Source organism: Tenrec ecaudatus, chromosome 13, assembly GCF_050624435.1.
Source record: "Tenrec ecaudatus isolate mTenEca1 chromosome 13, mTenEca1.hap1, whole genome shotgun sequence".
Lineage (NCBI taxonomy): Eukaryota > Metazoa > Chordata > Mammalia > Afrosoricida > Tenrecidae > Tenrec > Tenrec ecaudatus.
The window spans coordinates 108,922,276-108,947,383 of NC_134542.1; the positions used below are offsets into that span (position 1 = coordinate 108,922,276).

The 25,108-nt window shown below is 39.5% G+C and overlaps 1 protein-coding gene and 1 pseudogene across 1 annotated transcript in view; both read left to right on the forward strand.

The window, feature by feature from the left end:
* Positions 1 to 25,108, forward strand: part of LRP1B (LDL receptor related protein 1B) — a 1,653,255-nt gene that overhangs the window by 119,569 nt on the left and 1,508,578 nt on the right. The gene's annotated exons all lie outside the window — the stretch shown is intronic.
* On the forward strand, positions 13,032 to 13,717 carry LOC142424754 (U2 small nuclear ribonucleoprotein B'' pseudogene; annotated as a pseudogene).

Below are 25,108 nucleotides of genomic sequence, written 5' to 3' on the forward strand. Positions count from 1 at the left end.
TAACATTGCCCATGGGAATTTGAAATATCATTTGATTGAGCTAGAAAATCTTTATTTAGGGTTGCAGTCCACTTACATGATACTAACCAATCATACTTTTTCTTTTTATAATTTTTAGCTCTAATTGTCATTTCATTGAAAAATATTTTGCTATAGGGAAATTTGTGATGTAAAATTAGTGTAATGGTACACTAATTATAATAAATTATAGATAAAGTAATTATAATAAATCATAAGTAAGCACCATTTATATGTATTTGTTTTTCAAGTGAATTTACTAGTCCTTTTTAGATGAATAAGGTATGCAATCATATAAAATTAAAGGAGCAAATTGGAGTTCAGACCCCCACAGATTTCCAAAGTGTAGTGTGAATGTGTGTGTGTCCATAAAAGACAAAGTAAGAGTGTGAGAGAGGAAAAGAGTGAGGCTGAGAGAACAGAGAAAGAGAGAGAGCAATGGAGAAGGAGAAATGCTTAGTATTGTATGAATCTCTAACAGTTAGCGATGAGACTAGAAATGTAAGTAACTTTGAGGCAGACAGAATTAGTTCAAAGTCATTAAAAGAGCTGTGATCACAGATTCTTCCTAACTATAGGATTTGACTGCAGTAAAATTTAATTTAACAGAATGTTCCTGGCTACCTGGGTGGGAAAAATCCAAAGTCAGAGGACAAAGAATAGGAGGTAAATGCTTGAGAGAGATGGAATTTGTGAATATCACTGATAATTATTGTGTGTTTTATATTACATATGTTTATATATATATTACGCTCTTTAATATATATTATATATATTAAATAAAGAGCTTAATGCATTTTTGTTTATATTTTAAAACTTGAGGGTATCTCAAAAAGAACCAGGACAGACCCAAATTTGGGATTTGGGGGAGCTTCCTTCAACCAGGCTCTCCTTTCTTCCTCTGGGTCTTCCCTCTGTCTGTCTCTCTGTCTCTCGCTGTGTCTCTCTGTCTTCACGTGGCATTCCTCTGTGCTTCTCTACAGTTTGGCCTTGTCCTTAACCTGCAGATTGGTTTTCTCTGCCTTCGTCTCATTAGAGTCAAATTCCTCTAATTTGGAAGTTGTATTTCTCCTTAAGTGACTTAATTTTTTTCTAGTCCCAATTTTTTTATTCCTTGGAGACATTTGGGTCAGAAATTGGGTGAGATATGTGCTGCTGGTTAAATTTGTTATTGCCTAAGGTGCCAGTCACATGCCTCAGGTTTAGGTGCTCATGTCTTAATTGTTCAAGTAGAGTTACCCATTGGAGTCAATGTCCAGATCAAATCACAATAAAGAAGAGATGACGGAACTAGAATAACCCAGTGATATTGACTGGGCATAAGTGAAGTATAAGCCATATTTTCATAGGTACTGCCAGAAGTTTGATTAAAAAATTAGTGACAGAAATTGATGTATTATAGAAAACAAATTTCCTAGCTTTGCTTAGGGTTTATTGATATAGAACCTATGAAAGTGATCATTAGACCAGGTCACCTTTACTGTTACAGAACTGTCTATCCCATGTGCAGGTGACCTGCTTGTACCCAGAATCAAAGATGTCCACAAGATGATTTCTGTAATCTCAGAAAAGTGTATTTGTGGTTTTAAGCCTGACCTGGAGGGTCCTTTCACTGTGTTTAATGTTTCTTTTTGTTTCTAAATCTATTACTTTAAAGAGTTTCCTGTTACGCTATATTCTGGAAATCATAAATACCTCAGTCTGTGATACAGAGTTTTTCTCTGTGATGTCCTGGTGGCTGCCACTCTGCCTCTTTTAGAGATAAGTTATGTTATCCCTAGAACCAAAACAATGGAGAACTCATTTTACCAGAACGAATGAATCTTGGTATTTTTCATTGTCTCATGACGACAAACACGTTGGAATTCTGTGATTCGCCATGAAGACCACATGGTAATTGCTCTTTGCTGGTGAATGATTGAAAGTATTTTGTCCAGAGAAATAAAGATGCTGCTTTGGGTATTCTCAGGGAATATTCTCTCCCCCGCTAAAGAATTAAGAGTCAGCATCTGTGCCCTTAATTATAAAGGTGGGTTTTTCAAACAAAGAGCTGATTTACTTGAGAGAAAATAATAAGAAAATGTCCTATATACTAAAGAGGATTGACTCTGAGGACTAGGGTTCAATCTTAATTTCTTCAGTTGGGTTCATGAAAAAGCAGTGCTAGGCTTACTCCGAATGCTGCTCCAGTGGCGGGCATTTCATCCTTTGGCTACTGTGAAGAGTGCTGAGATGGGCAGGAGGATATACGTGTCTATTTAAATTCCATAGGCTTTCAATGACCGTAATCTTGAAAGCAGAACATGTCTCTTCCCTGTACCCCTGTGTTTCTTTGAAGTGCCAACTTTTCAGGAAGTAGCTGAGTGCTTCACAGCTGTGTCATCCTCCATCCCCAACCCCCAAACGGCACTGCCAACAATTCAAAGCTGATTCCTAATAAACCTCAAGGACAGAACAGAATTGGCACTTTGGGTGTCCCAGGCTGTGAGTCTTTACAGGGGCAGGTAGTCTCACCTCTCTCTCCCAGAGACACTGGTGGGTTTGAACCTCGATAGCAGTTAGCAGCCCCCTCTGGGGGACACTAACACTGTAGTGAAAAGGCTTTAGAAGAAGCAGTGAACAGAATCAATAAAAATGCCAGTGGGAAGATAGTGTGAAATTTAGGAAATGTAGTCCTCAAATTACATTTTTTATTATGTAGTGTTTTTATGGAGTATGCTTCCGCTCACTATGAGCATGATCCAATCCTGCTCCCAAAACCTGGGATTTAAATCTTAAAAAGAAATTTGAAAAACAACCAGTGGCTTTTATCCCATCTGTGTCAGCATAGACCTGTGCTTGATGGGGTTCTCAATAACTGATGTGTCCCCGTGCATCGCCAGACTTTTCTTCGGAGGTACCTTAGAGTAGACTTGAGCTATTCAACTGTTCAGTGAATTGGACCTCTGTTAAAAGTACCTCAGGTTAACGATGATGGCGACATATGTGCACAAAGGCTAGATATAATTGATGTAGGGACTGTTATAAGAGCTGTAAGAGTCCCCAATTGAAAGAAAGAAAGAAAGAAAGAAAGAAAGAAAGAAAGAAAGAAAGAAAGAAAGAAAGAAAAGTACCTTCAAGAAACAGGAGTGGTATCTCCAACCTCACATGCTGAAGAGATATGTAGCGCAGAACGGCAGCTCCTTGGCATCATCAGTACAAGTCTGAGGGCGAGCACATTTTATATTGACTTGCCTTAAGTTGAAGTAGGTGTTATTTATTCTGCGACGATTCAACAGAACCGTATGAACGACACCACACATTTTTTCTCTTCTGTATCTCCTGTTTCTTTACTTTGGACCTCTGAAAGTTGCCTAACTTGACATACCAATTATATCATCTTTTCTTCATTATTTCAAAACTGCTAATTGAAGCAGCACAAAGATTGCTACAAATGTAAAACACACACACACACAACCTGGTAGTCTCTGAAGTATTTTCTAATGTTAACGTATTTTAATGCACAAATTCAAAATCCAAAAACAATGTTTATCACTCTGTTGGCTTTTAATACCCGCTGTTGACTGGACCTGTCAGGCTGTGTCCTGTGCTTCCATGGCATTATAAAATATGTGCCTGCCTCTTTTATAAGTACTCCCTGAGTTGCCCGTTGAATCTGAGTTTCTAGTGTTGTCCCACAACTAAACTGCACATCCAGTTCCTTTCTGTGTTCATGGAGCCTAACAAAGTGCTTCACCCACAAGTAGGCTTTTTTTTAAATCAAATGACAAAGGATGTCCATTTGCCATAGCCGTGCAGGATGACACCTGAGTTGTCCATGCTCCTGGTTTTGTGATTTTATAGACCTGCCGCCCACAAAACCTCCTAATGCCTGCGTTCTCTGCGCTCGCGGAGTGCTGCCTGGGCTCTTGAGCACGGTGCTTCGCACTGTCAGCTTAGAGTGGACGCCGGGGTCCGACAGCGCATGTTCAGCAGGGGCGTTGGGGGGCTCATATCTTCAAGACAATGATGAGTGCCGAGAATAGCTGCCGGAAGGATTGCTGCCTAATTCGTGGGGGTGCGGAGTGAGAAGGAGAACCCCCTGCTCAATCTTGTCCTTTGCCAATCCCACAGTGTTTCTAGGCGACCATCGGGGTAGCCCCATGGTGCTATCGATTGGTGGGTAAGAAGCAAAACTGGAACCAGTTCCAGAATGCAATGTGTCCTGTAGACATGTCTATACGATGAGATGAGTCTCCGTGCACATGCACCGAGATGCCTCACAGTGACTGATTTGGAAGAGTCTATCATAGATGGCTTATTTGTGTTTAATTTGGCATTACTACATTTTTGATCCCTTATTCTGGCAATGTGTGTGGTGATAAAATGATGAGAAAGGGAGAAGGAATTTAAAGTATATCTATCTGGTAGTTAACTTAGATGATAAAGGTTAATGGTAAAGGACATTTTATTACCTAACATGGTAATGAGAAATTATCAGAACAGTTCCTTTCATTATTATGGGTTTAAGCAATGAAGAGAATTAAATATTAGTGCAGATGTAGAATATGTCATTAATTTATAGATCCTTAAAATGTTATTTAATTATGAAAGTTATACCTATTTTTCATATTCCATACTCTTATCACATAATGTGTTGTAACAGAATATCAAATAATTAAACATATATTTGTGTTCTTGGTATTTCATTGAATTATCTATTCAAACATTTTCCTTCTATATAGCCACCCCAGGGATTACCTTAGAATGGTGTTCAGTAGGGAATGGAGGCCCATGAAATTTATTTGATTTTCTCCAGTCTGCCAAAGGACTTGGAAGAACATTGCTGTATGAAAACTCATAAGTTTATGAATTAAGAGTTGTGGGATTTAGACCAACCTAATAGCTCCTTAATGACTTCAGACAATGCATTTAGTCAAACTCATGAAGTATTTACTAAGGACTTAATACGTAACTCGCATCGTGCTGGGCACTGAAGATAGACGATGAGTGAGACAATCGCTATTCCTCATAGTCTGTCCTCTTAAAGGATGTAGGCATTTTGCATAGTGGAAGAGACAATTCAATCAAAATGCATGAAAGAATAAAGTTATAAAGATGTGCAGGAGTGCCAGTGTACTGAGTTTGGTGTAAGATATGCATTTTACTTCTTCTAGGCAATGTGGCTTGCACTGAATAAAATACAGCACACAGTACATTTGTTAGGTGCTATTCAGTGACTTCCAGCTCATTTTAAACTTATGTATTCCAGGAGGAAAATTGGCCTCGGTAAATATTTCGTGAGTTCAACTGAAGGCACCGTCCTCACAATTGCTGCCCTTATTGAGCCCGTTGTCTAATGCACGGTCTACAGATCTCACTGAAGCCTTGGCTCTTTGCTGACTTCTACGTTCACAGCATGATGTCCTTTTCAGGGACTGATTTCTCCTGAACGCATACCAAAGAACAGGTCCCTTCCTTCTAAGGAGCACTGGAACTGCACTTGCTTCAAGATTTTTGTTTGTTTGTTTTGTTTTTCAGCAGTCCAGAGTCCTTTTACTGTTCTGCACTATGACAACCATTAGAAAAGCTTAATTTTAGTTAGTATGCAGAATCTTGAGACTAATTCAACTTTAAACTGTATTTTTGCCCATTTAGATAATGTAAGTTTGACTCTGAAAGACTTGAAATATTTTTAACTTCTTGATAAATATTTCTCATGTTATAGTTGATGCATACAAACTGTTTTATAATAAAATGGTGAATTTGAATACATTTATATTCAATTAAATGTAAAACAATATGTTGGAATAGATTAGAATAGGTCTTGAATGCCATAAGACAGAGTTTCAGTAGCGCCCCTCCCCCCAAAAAATGTATTTTTAAGAACAGAGAAGTCAGGATGAGGTTAACAGGATAATGGTTAATCTGGAAGGAGGTTTACAAGTACAGAGTCTTCTGGAGTAAAATATACTGATTTTACTAATTATTAGCTGAGAGTCCTTGGAGGCGATGCTTGAATTCTGTAATACTTCATATCTCACCAGTTCAATACAGAGAGCAGCTGAGTAAACCAATCTTACCTGGCAAGCGCTCACTGAATGGAAGTAACACTTTTCATTCTCTTTGGAGCTGATATGCGGTGTCCTGGAGTCCGCTCTGACTCACAGCGACCCCACTTGTGGTCATGGGAATGGATGGACACCGTTTTTAGAGCAGTAAGTGAGAAAATGAAAGGCACTGAAAGATATTTTTCATAATTGTCATTGACACGCTCATTAACAAAGTGTGTTCCAGAGGTGTAAATAATTCATTAAGATTCACTGATTGGTAAGATTAGAGAAACCCAACTTCTCACTTTGTCCTGGAGGGCCCGGGACACAGAAGTGTCGGTGCTAAGAGTGGACAATTCAAGAACTCACCACATCGAGTGGGTTCCCGCTGCGACTCCACGGACCCCTCTGCGAAGGGGGAGAACTGGCCCTGCGAGTTTCCAAGACAGTCACTCTTATGGGAGCAGTCCGCTTCCTCTTTCTCCCAAGGAGAGGCTGGTGGCTTTTATCTGCAGACTGTGCAGTTGGATAACCACTGTGCCCCAGGGATCCTTTAAGGAGGACCGTTTGTGCACCTCATATAAAAAGGCCTTTCACAGAAGAAACCGTTGCTCAAACTTATTTATTTATTTATTTATTTATTTATTTTGTACTCTGCAGTGGCATCAAAGTGTTTGAGGTACAGTCATCATAGAGTCTAACTTCTTGAGTTCCAATGCTGGTGAACTCAATCCCAGGTATATATTCTCAGGAGCGTTGACAGCTGTGCCTCTGTGCTCATTGAGAAATCTGGCTAATCAAGTTTCTCTCCTGAGTTAAGAGCAGAAGTAAATGATGTGCTGTGTGCTAGGAGCTTACGCTCGTACTTGGCACGCGGCAAATGCTCCAAAGCTGTTGTTGCTCTTTTTGTCTGTTTGTTTTAAATTATTTTCTACATCGTCAGGACTCAACCAAACACTGCTTTAAGAATTCCATTGTACATCCTTTACGTTTACATGATCATATGGGTACCAGCCGAGTAGGTCTAATAAGCATCTGGCACTGTGAATATGCAGCTCAGAGCAGAGTGAGATGGAGATCTAGATGCATGTACCAGGTGGTGGCTGTTGGCGGGAATATGAGATGAAGGTGCGGGAAGAGGGCAGCCATTGCCGGGACACCAATGCTGTCAGGAAGGAAATGGCAAGTAGGTGCTCACAGGCATCTAGCTTGAGATGACTGCTCAGCGAACTTACAGCCAGGGAGATAACATGCAAACTCAGTATTCAGGATGCAGGTTACACCATGCCTAGGGGAATAACAGGGAGCACTACAAGTGGGTAACTTGGGGAGCAGGGAGAAATTGAATTTCTGTGGATCTCTAGGGACCTTAAAAAATGTAAAGTATGAATTTCAAATTCAAGCACCTGAAGATGTTTATGTGTTACATTGAATAAAATGAATTAGACGATGAAGGTGGGCACATTTCTTTGATGATGCACAGACTACTTGTAATATTATGGGTTTCAAGTTGATCTTTTAAACCACATTTCTGAGATAAGTTTAGAAGTTCGAATTCATAAAATATTTTACATGGAAGAATGGAAAAAATTAATATAGGAACAGAATAGATATATTGTAGCATAGGATCCCAGCCTGTCATGACCCTGCATGTAATCCTAAAAATATTCCTGACCCAAGATTAATATAAATAAGGCCTTCACCAAGAACATGGTATTACTTAACAATCTTTTGAGTTCACCATTTTTCTTCTTGTTCTCATTAAAGTGGACTATTTACTGGGCTGATTTTTAATTGAGCCTGAGTTTCTGCCATTAAGCTCCACATAAAATCTCACATCAGAATCACTAGGTGTTGAGAAATCAGCAAAATATTCAGGAGGAGGAAAAAAATTGTTACAAAGCAGTAGAATGAGAGTAGCACTTCCAACATCTTTTGTAATGAGAGATTTTCTTACAGCAGGCTATCTCAAGATGGTTTAAGGAGGCTGCTTTAGGAAAATTAAATTACTATGTGAATCCCACATCGCCAGCTCATTTGCAAAAGAGCAAGGCAAGATAGACCAACATCCCCTCTTCCTCCTCACCCAGGCTGCTGTCACACACATCCTTAGAAATACCATCTGGGAAGATGTTAAACCCAGGGTGTGTGATTAAGGATGAAATGACTCTGGTTAATTTTCATGGCTGCAGGATTCATTTCAGGAAGCTCAAGACAGGGATTGGTGTGTGGGCGTTGAATGAAAGGACTGCAAATTAAAAATAATATCCCTCTAAAACTCAGACGGAGTCAGCATTCCGGAGTACCTGGCACATATCCATGGTGGTTTTCTCTCAGTCCCGAGAGAGATGTACATCATTGCCAAGCAGCATGATGCTCCCGTGAAAGCATCTAATTTCATAAGGAAGAGAATTACCCATAATCGTTGTATTATTAATACATACAAACAGACTAACATGAGTCATAGATTAACCACTGCGTTTTAATCTCACACCCTGGAGAGGAAAAGCCAGGTAATTCTATTTTGTCACTGAACAGCAAGCACGGGTTTGTCTTTCTCATTGTCTTCGTAATGCACGCCGAATGTTCAACCTGGAGCTTCGGCTTACACCGTGCACCTTTCACAAGGTGCTAGTGTGTCTTTCGGTTGGAAATGGTAGCTGGATATTTACTCTCTTCTCATTTCTCAAACCCAGAAGACAAAGATGACTTTCACTGAAAATTATATACAATTGCACTTATTTGTTTGTGGACATATATGGAGCATTCCTGAACACCTGACACAGATGTTGAAAATGTTATATTTAGCCTATGATGTATAATCAGATTAACCTTTCCTTTTAGGCTGTAATTATTGCACCAAGTAGCATGGTTCATTTTGGTGAGGCATGGCTTTCTTTTAATGAGCTCACTTATGCAAATCCCCTGATTAAAGGAGCATATAAGAGATATAGGAGCAATTAGCACAACTTGGGCAGACAAAAATTCATTTGAATCACTGAAACTGGAGAGACCGTCAAGTGGCTTACCTCAAACCTGAGATCACTCACTCTGTAATCCTACTGCCAGCACCTCAGTTTGATCCTAAGGGCCTCACATCTGGATTAGAATAGTAATTTCCAAACTAGACATCTTGCTTTTTAATCCCCGCCCCCACTCCCCCAACTAGACATTCTACAAACAATTGCCTGGGATAGCTGCTTCAAAGCTTCCGGAGTCTGTTAACATTTCAGCTCAAAAACGTTCAATGAATTATAACTGGCTCCGCAGGCAATTGTATTGCCAAAGTGACCCCTCGATTTTCAATTTCCAAGCAGGAACAACAATCTTTGGAAAGCATACTCTGTTTGACCCACACAGCATTCCCTTAATGTTGAAAGTAGTTATTCATATTCAAAAATGAGAAGTGTATTTTAAAAGCACAAAGTCTGCCAACATTGGAACCCATTCTCCCAGGTGAATAGTGATATTATAATTGCGGGGGCAGCCTCTTTCAGTCATGGTTCACCCAATCCCCACGGTAGCAGGTAGATTCGATTGACATCTATCCTACAGGGCAGACAACAACTGCTTCACAGGGTTTCTGAGGCTGCAGATCCCTATGGAAGAGCACCTTAATTTGCAGCTCAAGTGATAGGTTCAAATCCTGTTTCAGTTTCCACCCAATCTTTAGTCCTCTGTAACAACCGGACCACTTATTCAGGATCTCCTAACTCACAATGCACTGCCATCACGTCAATCCTGACTCCGATCCAACCCTACAGGGCAAGGTAGAAATGCCCTGTAGGTTTATGAGACTGTAACTTCTTATGGGAGTAGAAAACCTTACTTTTCTCCCAAAAAACATCAGGTGGTTTCAACCTGTTGATCTTGCAGTTAGCAGCCCAATGTATAACCCCCTATGCTGCCAGGGCTCCTGATCCCAGCACTAGGCTCTGTACTTTACCCAATTCCGAGATATACCTGGCTTGCTTCACACATTTCTTTCACCTGTTTTAAGTGTTAATATCCCTGACTTTATACAATTCTCTTATAAATCAAAAGTACGTTCTTTATTGTCTCCATGTGGTTTTACCTACTGCTACCCTCCTAAATGTCTTAATCTGCCACTTCTTGTCTTAATATGCCTGATAATTCTGATATCCCCCTGTTGCTCCTATCTCTTTGGACTGAGCTTGCTTTGGCGTCTCCCATTGTATTTTTACAATTCAACTCATGTATTGGGGATCTGATTTTGAAAAAAGTTTTCATAGTTTTCAGTGTTCTGTGAAAGAGGTCCGTTGTACAGAATAATTTATAAACTGCTTCGGGACACTTGTTTCCAGCAGCCAATAAGTCAACCCATATCTTATGAGGAGTCCACATGTCATAACATCACACCTCTTTGTTTACTCAGGGTGATTTTCAGAAGAGCATCTCCAGGCCATTCTTCCTATTCTCTTTCAGTCTTGAAAGTCTTGAAACCGCTGAAAGCAGTTCAGAATTATAGCAACCTGTTAGCCGCCACTGAGAAAGGAGGTGCTGAGAGGTGACTGTACTTGAGGTAGACAGACCAGGGATCAAACTCTACTGTTCGAAAAGTGAGAATGTGACCTGTGTGTCCCCATTACCCCCTTGTGATGATTAGGGTGCTGTTGTTGTGACATGCCATTGAGTCAGCTCTGACCGACTGTGACCCTATGCACAACTAATGGAAACACCATGTTCCTGTGGCATCCCCGCATTTGTTCCTTTGCTTGAGCCCATTGATGCAGCCACTGCGTCAATCTTCTTTTCCAAACGGTTCCTTCCTCTTTGTCACCAGCCCTCCACTTTACCAAGCAGGACCAGACACTGGTCTCTCCCAACATCATGTCTAAAGATGATTAGGAGAGTAAACATGGACACCTTGTAAATCCAGGGATAGCACCTAGTGGTATAAATAGGGGTCGTTCAATAGAAGTTGATATTTGAGTTGTCCACTATGATTGATGTAGGAAATTTAAATAAGAGCAAACTATTGCCTTGCCCTACATTAATTTTAGTCTACCATAGGAAGACTGTCTTATCAAATAGAAATTATCTGACAATTTTACAAAATACAAGATCATGAGACATATACTATTATATGACATATTCTCTAAGTCTAAAAATGCGATACATAAAATTGGGCTCATTTAAAAAATAATATTAAAAAATTAACTATCATTGAGTTGATGACGACTCATAGTGACCTTATAGGACAGGATAGACCTATCCTTGTGAGATTCCATGACTGTTAACTGTACTGTAGGAGAGGTAAATTCTTATATTCTAGGTCCTTTCAGATTAATTTTCTTATCACATAATAGAACAATTCTGCATCACGTCATCTGGAGCAACAATGAGCTTAAGGACTTCACAATAGTGTCTGGTTATAAGTGTTGTCATTTATACATTCTAAACCCCGACACTAATTCCAGGTGATCTCGGGCTAAATTCTAAGAAGATCTGATGTGTGGAGTTAATCTCACATGCTTAGGCATCCTTCATCTAGAAAATGGTCAAAGTAGACTAGGACCAGTAGATTCCAAGGGACTCAGTGAGCGCATGGTGCATCCAGGACTCAGAAAGCAGCTCAATGTGAGTTGAGCACAACATTTGACAGAATGAGGTGAGATAGGCTAAGGAATTCGAACACTTCGCTATGGATGCCGGAAAACATGAACACGTATAAGTCATTGTTATGTGATCAGATCCATTTTAGAAAGATTCACCCCTGCAAAGGCTTAGATGGCGCCCTGGTGTGGGAGACTGAAGTTTAAGATACTTTAAGGATGCCATCCTTACACCCTCTAGGCTCTGGGCATGGTGAGTCTCTCTTTAATCTCCACTGGAGACTCTAATGGACAAGCATTGTTGAGAAAAACATTCTTTTCTCTTCTTGCCTACAAACAAGGTCTAAGATTTGTCCAGAAAGCTCATCTCTATTCCTTGGGCTTGCTTATGGCTTTGATGAAGGAGAGATGAGAAACTGGTCACTGTTGTTTTAGAGCCAGATAGTGGTGGTTACTGCAAATCAAGGTGATTACATCATTAATGGCCTGAATTATACACCAAAAAGCAGGATAAGTGGCAGATGTGTGTTTTTATGTATCTTGGTATACAAATATATACACAATAAAATTCCAATATAAAAACCTACGTAGAATCAAACTCTCACTTTTTGTCTTAAAAGTTGACAGAGCAGCTTTTATGTCTGACTTTATAAACATAGGTTTCTACCTCATCATTGGGAGCGTATTCCCTAATCCCAGGATTCCTTTGGCCCATTTGCTATAGATATTTCTGGCATCCTATACAGTTCCTATCAGTCATTTCTGTCCATCCTGTAATTATCTGAACTCCCTTCTAGACAGGAAGCTCTCTGAGAACAGACTCCTCATTTGTCTTGCTCATACTGGGTTTCCAGCACCTGGATGTCCTTAAGGGAATGAAAATATCCCCAAGGCAATCCTTAAGTGAATGAAAAATACCCTGAAATATTTGAATCTGGTTGGAGACATAGGAGCAAAGTAAAATGGTTTTTGTGTGGTCACTGACTGATAAGCATTTCTGCTGCTAAGCACCATCTGTCCTCTAGGAGCTAAATGATACCTTGTGCTGCTCTGCACTCCTGCCAGTGACTGTCACCTTAGAACGCAGCCAGAGCGATGCGATGGGCAAGCACACAGCCCTAACCAAAAGGCCAGTGGTTCTAACCCACCTGTCTGTAGAGAAAAAACATGGCTCTCTCCTCCCATCGAGGGGACAGCACAGGAAACATGCTGGGCAGTTCTAGTCTGTCATATAGCTCACAGTAGAACTGGAACCAACTCATGGGCACACAACAGCAAGCTTAGGAAATTAGTGACAGACATGACAAAGGTAGACAGTTTATAAGAGTTACCGCTTCATTCTCAAAATGAGCTATTGAGTTTGTGGCGCTCTCAAGGGAGAAGGCTCCAGGTTATTTGGTTATTTATGCATTTGGTTATTAGACCAAATCATATAGTTTATATGAACAATATGCACGGCAACTTCCAAAAGGAAGAATCAAAGAGGTCCTTATATGCTCTGCTTTCTCGGCTTAGCCACGTGGTATGTGTTGTGGCTTTACAGACTATAGATGAGGGGTCAGGCCTTCGCTACAGTTAAAGAACTGGGCTCATATACAAATGCTTAGAGACACTTATAAGAATTTCCATTTGATAGCAAGCCAATGCGAATGCAGCATGCAAAAACAGATTAAAATACAATAGCTAAAATGTGTGGCCCTTTGCAGACAAAGAAAAGAAAAAAGCCCAAATTGGGGAACATAATGCAATAACTATGAAGAAAAAACTTGGCCAGGGAATAGCAAATTCAGCAAATACTCCAGGAAATTTAACTCCAAGTCCTCAGGTCCCTGATTACCCACCAACTCCATTTTATTCCTTAATACCTTACCATAAGAGACCAATGATTTGAGGTTACCATGCTGTTTAGTCAGTTTCCTGGTTGAAGGAGGAGAAGGTGGTACCTAAAGGCATGGCATTGCTTTTTCTGAATTTCTGAATGATGGGCATGCTGGAGCTGCCAGTGTTGCTTTACAAGGATTTAAGATCAAACCATCCCATGCTTTGAGATCACCTAGACCAAGAAGTAATGTCTGGGGTAGTCTTCTTTAAAGGATATGGCATTACTTATAATGTGTGTTTTGATAACCTTTAGTCAGACCATTTTTATAATTGGAATTAGAGGGGATAGTGACATTAAAACTTAATCGATTTAAATAATTAATCTTTTGTTGGTCTTAGAAAGACATGAGGTATGAAAGCCTTAATTTTGTACAATAAACTTTTGTTTTCTGCAAAAGAAAATTTATTTCTATAGACTCAAAAACAGTGCTTACCACAGTACTGTTGCAAAAACTGAAAACTTCTGGCAAAATTGGCTACTATAATAGCACCACAGCAACAAAAACAAAAACAGGTGCTTCTGGGACATGAAGATAAGACCATATGATTTAAAGCATCGCGATAATTGGGAAATAATGGCAACTCTAACTGGAGACCATTACAAAAAGGAGTTCACTGATCTCTAGTCTCTCATAGTATTCCAACTCACCGCACAGCCTGGACCCTAGAATGTTCCATAGCGCATTGGAAGCTGCACATTTTTACAGGAGCACACTGCCTCGTCTTCAATCTACGGATGGGCTAGGGGGTTCGTACTTCTGTCAGTTTGCTTAGTGGTCCAATCCTTACCCCTCTGTGCCACTAGAGTGCCTGAAGTTTCCAACAGTAAATTAGCAAAGAGTCTTAGCTCTGTATGCCGAATTCATGAAAACCATTTCGGTCGGTCCCACCACACAGACATTTTAATATAATTAACTTATTGATGCTGAAAGACTGCACAGAATTTTAAGGATAGTCGATTTGGTCTTACCTTTCCCTTGGGGTGGCCTGTGCCCTACATCGCACTGGTGATGTCACTCAAGCTTCTACTTTTGAAGACAATGATGCCAAACATTGCTTGTACAGCCATCGTTATTCTCGCAATCTTAATATTTAATCCTGAATTTTTTCAAGAACATTTGAAATGTAAATTGCAAGAAGAAGCAGCCATGGTGAAAATATTGCTGCATGCAGCATTCCCTGTAAGGCTTAAGGAATCCAGGGAGTAAGAAGGTAGCATGCCCGCCAGTGCCGGGCTGTGAGTCATGAGCATCTTTCTCCCTGAAAGACCGCTAGTCTCAGAAACTCACAGGAGCAGTTTGTTCCCTGTTTTATAGAGTTGGAATGAGTGGGCACGGACTCAATGACTTGTTTTGGGGAAAATATCCTAATTATTATTGTTTGTTTTCAAATTGAACTTTCTTATCATTAATTTCTGCTGCTTTTTAAAGAGGTCTAATATTTATTTCTGGAGTAAATTTCCCATACACGTTTTAAAGGCAATGTACAAGTAATGCATATCTTATTTATGACCTCTTGTTGGGTCATTAACAGGCAGAGTAAATGAGACTGAACCTCATGGCAACCCTATACCTGTTAGACAGGAAAGCAACACTCCTGTGGTGTTACGGTGGTTTATGATCCTTAGCGCACAGACCATTAGCTAATAGTTCAGCTAATATATATTCATTTTTAAGCTAAAGTGTCATGGGTGACAAATTTCATGCTGATTACTTATTTATATTTGGATCTTTGAAAGAAAAGAGGAAAATGGCTGATTTTTCATCCACTATATTATGGGTAATTTTGAAAGATGCTGTTTAATATCAAGCAACTTTAGTTGCTTTAATATGGCAATAATAAACAAAAAAGAACAATATACTTATGTGCAATGTATATGTGTATGTGATTAACGTATATGTGATTATGTATATGTGATGACCGTATATACTCGTGTGTAAGCTGAGTTTTTCAGCACAAAAAATGTGCTGAAAAACTGGGGTTCAACTTATACATGGGTCATTGGTACCCCAGAGAGGACAGCGTCTATGATGACCTCACACCAGCTGAAGCTCTGCATTGGGATACGGATGATGAATTCAGTTTTGAAGGATTTTAACTCTTTACATTTTAGCTTGGTTGTTGACTGAGCTCAGGGAATAGGACTCTTAAGGTATCATTGTTGATACCTTTTTGTGTTTGTTGAAGCTATTTTCCACTTACTGTGCTGGTTACTAATGTTAAATGACTGGTTGTCCTTTTATTTATGGTTTTTATTGAAAATAAATATTTAAAAACATTATCCCACTGATGTCTCAATTTTTAGTAATTTTATTTTCATTTGTTTTGATTATTGAAACTCACCAATAGCTTCTGCATTTTCCACTGTAGGCTTATACTCGAGTCAATCAGTTTTTTCTGGTTTCCCAGGTAATAATTAGGTACCTCGGCTTATACTTGGGTCGGCTTATATTCGAATATATACGGTATGTAAATTTTTTGAAAACGAGAAATAGATTTTTCCCCTAAAAATTGTTCCTGTTTTCCCTAAAATTTGTTGTCTATGATACTAAGCAAACTTACAGGGGACAACAATGAGAAACAATGCAGTAACTTTGCCCAATATGACCCCACCACACCTAGGCAAAACACTAAAGGCGTGCAACAGAACAGCAAGTCGAGCAGAGTAATGAAGTCCCCAGGGAGTACCAAAAATAGACTTATGGGCCAGGGAGTGGCACTTCATCAGACTTGACCAGAAAATACTCCTAAAGATCAACAGGCAGACCTTGAACTATTTATACCTTCTTCTTTTCTTTTTTTTTTTTTGGCCTTTAGCTTGTTGTTTTGTTTTACTCTGTCTTGTTTTAATACATATTATTATCTTTGCATGTATATCTAGATAAGACAGGTGAGATAAACAATCTGGAGGAGAAAACAACTGGACCCATTATTCCAGTGGGGGCGGGGGAGATTGAAGAGCGGGAGGAGGAGGAAAGAAGATGGGTGTTAACAAACCAAGGGACAAGGGAACAACAAGAGATCTAAAATCGATGGTGAGGAGGGTGTAGGAGGCCTGATAGAACTTGATCGAGGGGTAATTGAGAAGAATTACTGAAACCCAAATGAAGACTGAACATGATAGTGGAACAAGAGCAAAGTAGGAGGAAGTAGAGGAAAGAACAAGGAGGAAAAGGACATTTACATAGATCTAAACAAAGGCATGTATTAATATTAAGGTAGCAGATGGACATTGGACCTCTACTCAAATACTCCCTCAGCACAAGAACACTTTCTTCTATTAACTTGGCATTCCATGATGCTCTCCTTCCCGACTGGATCACTGAAAACAAAGTGGGTGTCTAAGCAAATGTGGTGAAGAAAGCTGATGATATCCGGCTATCAAAAGATATAGTGTCTGGGGCCATAAAACCTTGAAGATAAACAAGTGTCTGTCTAGCTGAGAAGCAACAAAGTCCACATGGAAGAAGCATACCAGTCCACGTGATCACAGGTGTCCATAAGATCAGGTATCAGACTTCAAAGTCCCAGAACAAAAAAATCATATCATCAGATAAGTATGAGAGTGCTAACTGAAAGGTTAGGGTTTGAAGTCCACCTACCTCTCTGAGAGAGAAAAATGAGGCTATCTTCTCTCACAAAGACTTAAAGCCTTAGAAACTCTATATTGGTTCCAGGAATCAAAATCAGCTAATGGCAGTGGCTTAAGCCAAGTTATGCATATTTAGTTCCTTAATCTTCCTTCGTAATTAAATATATCCAGTTGTGACTCTTCCAATTTGTCCTCAAAGAAATGGCGGGGAAAACATTACTATATGTCAAATACATGACTCCTCGAATTTCAGAATAGAAGATTGGACTGTGACTCGTGTAGCTATATACATTTTTGTGAGGTTTCTGGCGTTTTCAGTTGCCCTTCCCCATTAATAATGTAAAGAACTCTGAATTCTGAACCAGGATTAATCCACTTACTCATCTGCCTTACTATCCGACATTTGTATTGACAATAATAGTAAAAATGTACAATCTGACTAATTTCACTCATTAATGTTGGATGGTCATGACCACTGAAACGTGAGTCAGGAGTAAGGCGGGCTATCATGGTGACGGCAATGTGTGAACTTGGCCGGCTCATGATTCCCAGTGGTTAGGCAGTTACGTGCTAATGTAATTTAGTAGTTATATAGTGATACATTTTGACTCTCCATTTTGTGCTCCAATGGGAGAGAGACAGGGCCTTCTGCTCCCTTAATGAACTGCAGACTCGGGACGTCAGAGGAGCTGTTCCATTCTGTCTTACAGGGCCGGCATCCACTCAAAGGCCGTGAGTTTGGCGGGGACTGTTTGACTCTCGTGTAGTCATTCTTTATCTCAGAAAACACTGAGTTCTTTGAAATGCAGCCATGTTGTAAAACAAGGAGTAGGTGCGATGCAGAGAGGAACATTTTAATGGAAAGTACTATAAAGTTAGCTTAAAGCAAGCAGATGCTTTTGAATTTATTTTGAGATTATTGTACTTTTTATTCCAAATCTGCTTTATTTAGAAATTTGCTATACTCAGGATTGGACTGTGTCTAGTAAATGTTTTTATAAAGAGAGAGAGAAGAAATTGATAAAGTTGTATCTAGATCATCTATGCAAACAGATTTTGAGTTGGATTCTCTGATTTAAAAATAATTGTAAAATAAAAAGCTAAGTTGTAGCAAAGAACATTTGTGAACTGTGGATTCATAAAGAGAAAGGTATCGATATATGCCCACTAGAGAAGAGAAATAATTCCATAATTTTTTCTAATGTTCCCAAGAGTCCATGACCTAGAGATTTTATATTTGATGCCATTTCCACCTTCAACTTGATATATATGTATCTACATTGCAGTGACATTAGAAGTATTAAGTGAAAGTTATGCTTTCTTGTTGTGTGGCTAATTTGAGATGTAAAAATTATTCACACCAGCTGCTTTTCTTTATGATAATGTGTGGGTCAGGTCAGACAGGCTTAGTTCAAATCACAATTCTACCACAGATCAAGAGAGTGGTACTGTTGAGTTATATAACTTCCCAGTTTTAGTGTCTTGGTTTTTAAAATGATGATGGCAATGAGTATCTCATGATTTGTGGTTAGGATTAAATAAATTAGCCTGTCTAAATAATTTATTAATCTATCTGCTGAAATCGTACTAAGTCTACAATTACAACAACAACTACTACTACTACTACTGCCACTACTACTTCACTAATCTGTGTGACTGTGGTCTTTCTGCTGGGTAGATTAAAGAGAGCAGGGTAACATTTTCTGCTCTATATTTCTTTAGAAGTATAGTACATTTATCCAAGAAGGCATCAAAAAAGAGACACAATTCTTTTAAAATCATTTATTTATGCACCTCCTAAAATGACAGTATAAAATGGAACATATTAAATCAAGTTAAATAGTAAATAGAGCAGTTCTAACAGGTATAATGATTATACTCAGTTGGAATAAGAACAGCAAAATAAATCCTATATGGGGAAAAGGCAAACCACCCTTCCCCAAAAAACTACTGAGAACAGCCCCTGTGGGGTATCACTTCATATTGAACAACTTAAAAGAAAACATCAACACACTACAATCAAACTTACTGCCAATGAATTTGTTCTGACTCATAGAAACAGAGTGGAACTGGCCACTGGGGGTTCCAAGTCTGTACATTTGTAATGGGTGTAGACATAGACAGTCTCTTCTTTCTCCTGTGTGACGGCTTGCGATTTTGAACTTCTGACTTGCAATGAACAGCCTGTCCCGTAACCGCTCTGCCACCAGGGTCCTTATATTGGACTGAAATAACGTGAATTTCTTCAAGTACGGTAGAATGCAGGACTAGGAGTAATAAGATGTAACTGTTTGATTTGCTGACAAGAGGCATAGGATCCATATGGCTAAGGACAGGAAAGATGATGACGGTGCACAGCAGGCCTATGAAAAGTATCAGCAAGAAAGAGAACAGGCATAGCTGAGAGATAATCATCTGCAGAGATATGAGTCGCCGCAAAGAAATGAGATGCTTTGCTCCTCCGTTGTCATTTAATATGCCTCTTCCTGTTGAAATTTTGTGAGAGTTATATCTTTATGTTCATTATGGTTTCTAAAGAGTGTCGCTTGTTCCCTAGAGACAGCTAAAGAAGATTATGTTGTTTTGCTTTGTCTTTTAGGAACAATTCAATGATAATGAATCCATGTTTTTTCAAGAGGAAGTTTAAGGATTTGCCTAACCCTGTGCATCCAGGAGAACTAGTAAAAGCTTGGGGTTAAGCAGCATGATTTCAAACCCTGAATCTATCACTAGCAAGTCATATAATTTTATTTCCTACACTTGTAAAATGAAGATAAGAGTTTGAGAACAATTAATGACTTGGATTCAGGAGCTTCTCAGAACAGAATTTGGTAGAATCAATAAATTATCATTAAATCACATTACAGTGCCTTTGTTCCACTGATGTAATAAATAATATAAAAATAACACCATTATTTTATACCATTATTGTTAACTATACCATTATTAATTAATTGCTATACCATTATTAATTAATAATCATACCATTATTGCTAATTGTTAATGATAATTTAAAACAATATCTAGTTTTATAACCCTTAGCCTTATTTACTATTCTCTACAAATTTGCAAAAGATCACAGATTAAGAGATGCTTGAAATTAAGGATCAGTGGCAGCCTCTAGCATGTTTTGGGCTGCTAAAAACTGCAGGTTGACAGTGCCAAACTACGAGCCACTGGATGGGAGAAAGTTCAGGCTGTCTACTTCCATAAAAACGAATCTCTGAAACCCACCGGAGCAGTTCTACCTTGTCCTACACGGTTGCTGTGAGTCAGAATCGACTCACTGACAGGTTATTTGGGTTTGGGGATCGAGTGCATCTGTCAGGGTATTCAGGCAACTGACTCGCTTATTGCAGCTTCCTTTCAGATAATTAAACATTGGCGGAGTGCCTAGATTTGGGGGCACTTCTTATGGACATTGTGTTAGCCTGGGTAGACTAGAGAAACAAATCCATAGAAACACATATGTGTATAAGAGAGAGGTTTCTATAAAGGGTAAATGTACATTAAGAAATCATCCCAGTCTAGTCCAGTCCAAACCCATAGTCCGATATTAACTCATATCTGATATTAGCCCATATGTCTGATATCAATCTATAAAGTTCTCTTCAGACTTATGAATCACATGCAATGATGCCGAATGCAGGAAAGTCACAGGCCAGTGGGTAGAAAGTCTTTGGATCCAGTAGCATTGTAAGCATCTCAGTGCTGGCAGGAGTCTCTACGTGGTTTCTCTAGCTCAGGGCACTGGTATAGTTCCATGTGTCTTGTCAGCTGCAATGTCTCCCAAGGGGTGAGCAGAGGCAGAGAAGTGTGTCCAACCTCCACAGAGGAAATACCGGATTTCCCAGAATTATCCACCCAGAGACCTCATTGGCTATGACTTGATTGACCAATTAGACTCCACCTCTTCACTCTTAATCCTCTCAAGTCCCAAATTGACACCAGATTATGTAACTACCACAGACAGCATAATGTTCCTATAGGACAGAGTAAACCTCTCCCTGTGGGCGTCCAAGACTGTTAATCTTTATAGGAGTTGAAAGCCTCATTTTTATCCAGGTGAGTGGCTGGTAGTTTTGAACTGCTGACCTTCTGATTAGCAGTCAGACCCATTGCCCAATATGAGTCAGAATCCACTTGGTGGCACAAGTTTGGTTTCTTTTTTTGTTTGTCTCATTCTTTTGCTGAATGCTAGTTGCTGAAGAAACAATGGGAAGTAGGAGACGTTCCCTTGCCCAAGAAGCTTACTATTTAGTCAGAAAGAGAGAAAAAGTCAATAAAATAGCCTCACAGATTGTTTAAATATGGTGTTAACTATATAATAGCAAGTAAATGATACTCTTGTGTAATGTTCCCCTGTCATCTTCTTGAAAGAGTCAATGATTTTGAAGCAAAAGTCCATCAGTTTCACTTTGCACTGAGCCCTACAAAGTATAGAGTTGGCCCTGTGTAACTGGAGGAGTTAGTTCTCCAGTAGGTTGGCTGCAAGGGCAACCTGTGATAAGGGAGTGAAAGCTCAACACTGAATGGGAATAACTCGCAGATAAGATTCTCCTGGGCATCTGTGGCAAAATCAACGTGGAATGATTGATGGGTAGGAATTAGGTAGAAGTGAGAGCAGGAGCAAGTTGGTAGAAAGGAAGCAGTTCATGGGAAAGCTTTGTGATGAACAGTGTTTGAGGTAGGCTGGGCTGACTGGAGAAACAAATTCAGAGACACTCAGATTTCTGTACAAGAGAGCTTTGTATCATGAAGGATGTGTATATCAAGCAAACATCCCAGCCCAGTCCAACTCAAGTCCTTAAGCCTGATATGAGTCCATATGTCCCTCTTCACATTCACATAGCCACAGGTAGTGTTTCAGAAGTAGGGAAGATCACAGGCCAGCGGGTGCAATCTTAGGGGTCCAGTGGCCGTGGTTCTAGCAGGTGTCAGAGTGGTTCACCAGCAGGAAGGTGAAGGGAGGGAGACATTTATCTCAGTTGCACATCCAAAGGAGGTCATCAAGCTCTGACCTGATGGACAGCCTAAACTCCACCCACATTTCTCACAGGTGCCTTGTTGGCACAAACCCCCTAACTATCACAAGCAGCATCATGGAGATTTCACAACAACGTGGTGTGCCTTGATTTTAGAAGGTACAGTTAGGAGAAAATGGACTCAGATCCTAGAGAACCAAGCAAGTTTTGACATAGACAATCTATCCTAAAAGGATTGAAGTCATTGGATGATTTTAGGTGGGAAAGTGACTTTACTGAATATATATTTTTTCAAAATTACTTTACTTAGGTTATTTGGAAAATAAATAAATAAGGAGACAGGGAGACTAATGAAATGGCTTTTATATTAATCTAACCCAGAAAGGGTTATCTGAATCATGTGTATGACAGAAAAATGTAGAGTTTAGACAACTTGATGCCTTAACATCAAGCCTTTCTGATTTTTAAAGAAAGGAAGACCTAGTCAGGGGCAATGGCCATGTTTTTAGTTGGGAAAATGAATGGATATAATTTTTGCTAGATATAGAGCAGATTTATTCTAAATATCATGAATTCTATGGTAAAAATGTTAAACTTAACTTGGCTCTATGATGTTGATATGACAAGATATAGAAACGTTAAAGGATTCTAGGATAGAAGACACTGAGGTTGAAGGTGGAATTTTTGAAGGCTATAAAGTATGAAAGTCATGGGAGGGACAAGTTTATCCGGGGCCTAAAGTCAGAACCAAAATTAGAAACAAGCAAAGGCAAGCATCTCAAAGAAGGTATTAATGTACAGTGTCAAATGTTGGCACCAGATCTAATGAGTAACGAAATGCAACCTGGTGAATACAGAATCAATACACAAAACCAAAGCCATTGCCATTGAGTCATTGCTGACTGATAGCGAGCCCATGTGAGTTTCTGTGGGACCTCAACTGTTTTAAGGAAGAAGAAAGCCCAGTCTTTCTCCCTGCAGAGTTTTTGGTGGTTTCGAACCACCCACCATGTAGATCAAAGTCCAACAATGTAACCAGTACAAGTGAGTTTATCAAACCCACCATCCATTCCTAAGGAGAAAGATGAAGCGGTCTGCTCTCATTAAGATCTATTTACCATCTCATAAACCCTATATCGTGTCACTATAATTGAGAATTGACTTCATGCCAGTGAGTTTGGCTTTTGAATGAGTAGAAAATGGATTGTTTCGATCTGGTAATGGGAATGGTTCGGTCTACTCTCATGTAGTAGAGAGCAATATATTTTACATTAAGCCAAAGGGAAACTAGAAAATATATCAAATTTCCTTATTTCTGTACTGAGTATTTATTAAAGAAATACATTTTCCATGCACATGCCCTCTCACTCTTCCACCACTGCTGCTTCCTTCTTCTGCTGCCTCTAGTGGTTCCTGTGAACACCTTTGGTGTGGACCTGGTACCTCTTTTGTGAAGCAGCAGCTGATGAGATTCTGGTTCTTGCCAAGGCCAAAAAGAAACCCAAGGAAGGAGTCAAGACTGAGAGCAATGGTCATATTACTTTGTGGGAGGTGGGGCCAGATAGATTAGTGGTGTAGTTTGAAATTAAGAGGTATAGCCACCTAATAAGCTAATGAATGCCTATCATGCATGACAAGAGTAGTCCATGAGGCAAATCCAGTCAACCAATGAAACAGACACACCCGCACAGTTGGAAATGGAGGCTGAAGACCCATGGATGGGTTCTAGCGGCAGACAGGAGGCATCGTCTAGAAGGGAGCCTGCTCCTTTCCTCTGGAGCTCTGGTCCTACTGACAGAGAATCCGGTCTCAATTAGACATCCCCAGTTAGGCTCCAGCACATCCGGATGATGACAGCATATCGTTTTCTCTATTCTTTCATTTCCCCTTCCCCGTTCCTTCATTGCATGTAAGCTAGCTGGTGTGTGAGCATAAGCATACTGCATTCTCCTTCCTTTGTTTTGTTTTTTACTAAATGGTCAATGGTGTGTTTTGATGGACATCAAGTGGAGACGGGATGGGGAAAATGCTGATTCTGTGAACACGCCCCCTTCTCCATTTGTGGCATGCTCTTTCAGCTCCTCTTTTACTTTCCTGTACGTTTTTCACTCTCACTGCTTAAGAAACAACAAGCAACAATGACAAAAAAAATCCTTACGTACCTTGCTCGATTGGAGAATGCTCTTGCTTTTCATTTATGATTGTAAATCCAAGGACAACTTTATCACTTCTTTTGTACATGGCTGTTACATGTAGGGCAAGCTGTCTTTAACCTTCGGAGGGGTAAATTGCTCTCAAAGAAATGAAGCCTAGATAGTTTTATCTTCAAGTCAAGAACCTTGTTGTTTAAATAAATTTCTTACTCAATTTTTTAAAACACATATTTTTAACTAAGTGGAGAATTTATTGGATCTTAACTAGTAATTGTCAGCTGCCATCAAATGCACTAGGCTAATCAATGCTTATTAAGCCATCTATTAACAGAAACTATTTTTAGAAATAATTTCTTAACTTTCATGGCCTATTGTTTCTCATGTTATCTCAAGAATACATTCCTTAAAACTCCACAATACTCCATACTTTTTTAATTAATCATTTATTGGGAGTTCTTACATAAATCATAACATTCCATAGCTCAATCACATCAAGTAGTGTTGTATAATTGCCACATCAGTTTCAAGACATTTTCTTTCTTCTTGAACTCAATATCAGCTCCCCTTTATCCCCTCCCTACCCCACCATGCCCCCCAGGAACTCCATCCACCCATTCCCTGCATATTATATATATATATATATATACCCATATCCTACGCAATTCAATATATTCATTCACGTACAATTCTCTTGTTCTATCCTGTGGAGTGAGTTATGTAGTCATCAATGCTACCAATTCCCTTAGCTACCCCCTCCACCACTCCCCACCCTACCTATTCCCATGCTCTCAGGGAACTATTACTCCTATTACTGTTTCTGAAGGGTTATCTATCTTGACTTTCATGTACCAAATTTTCTTAAATACAAATG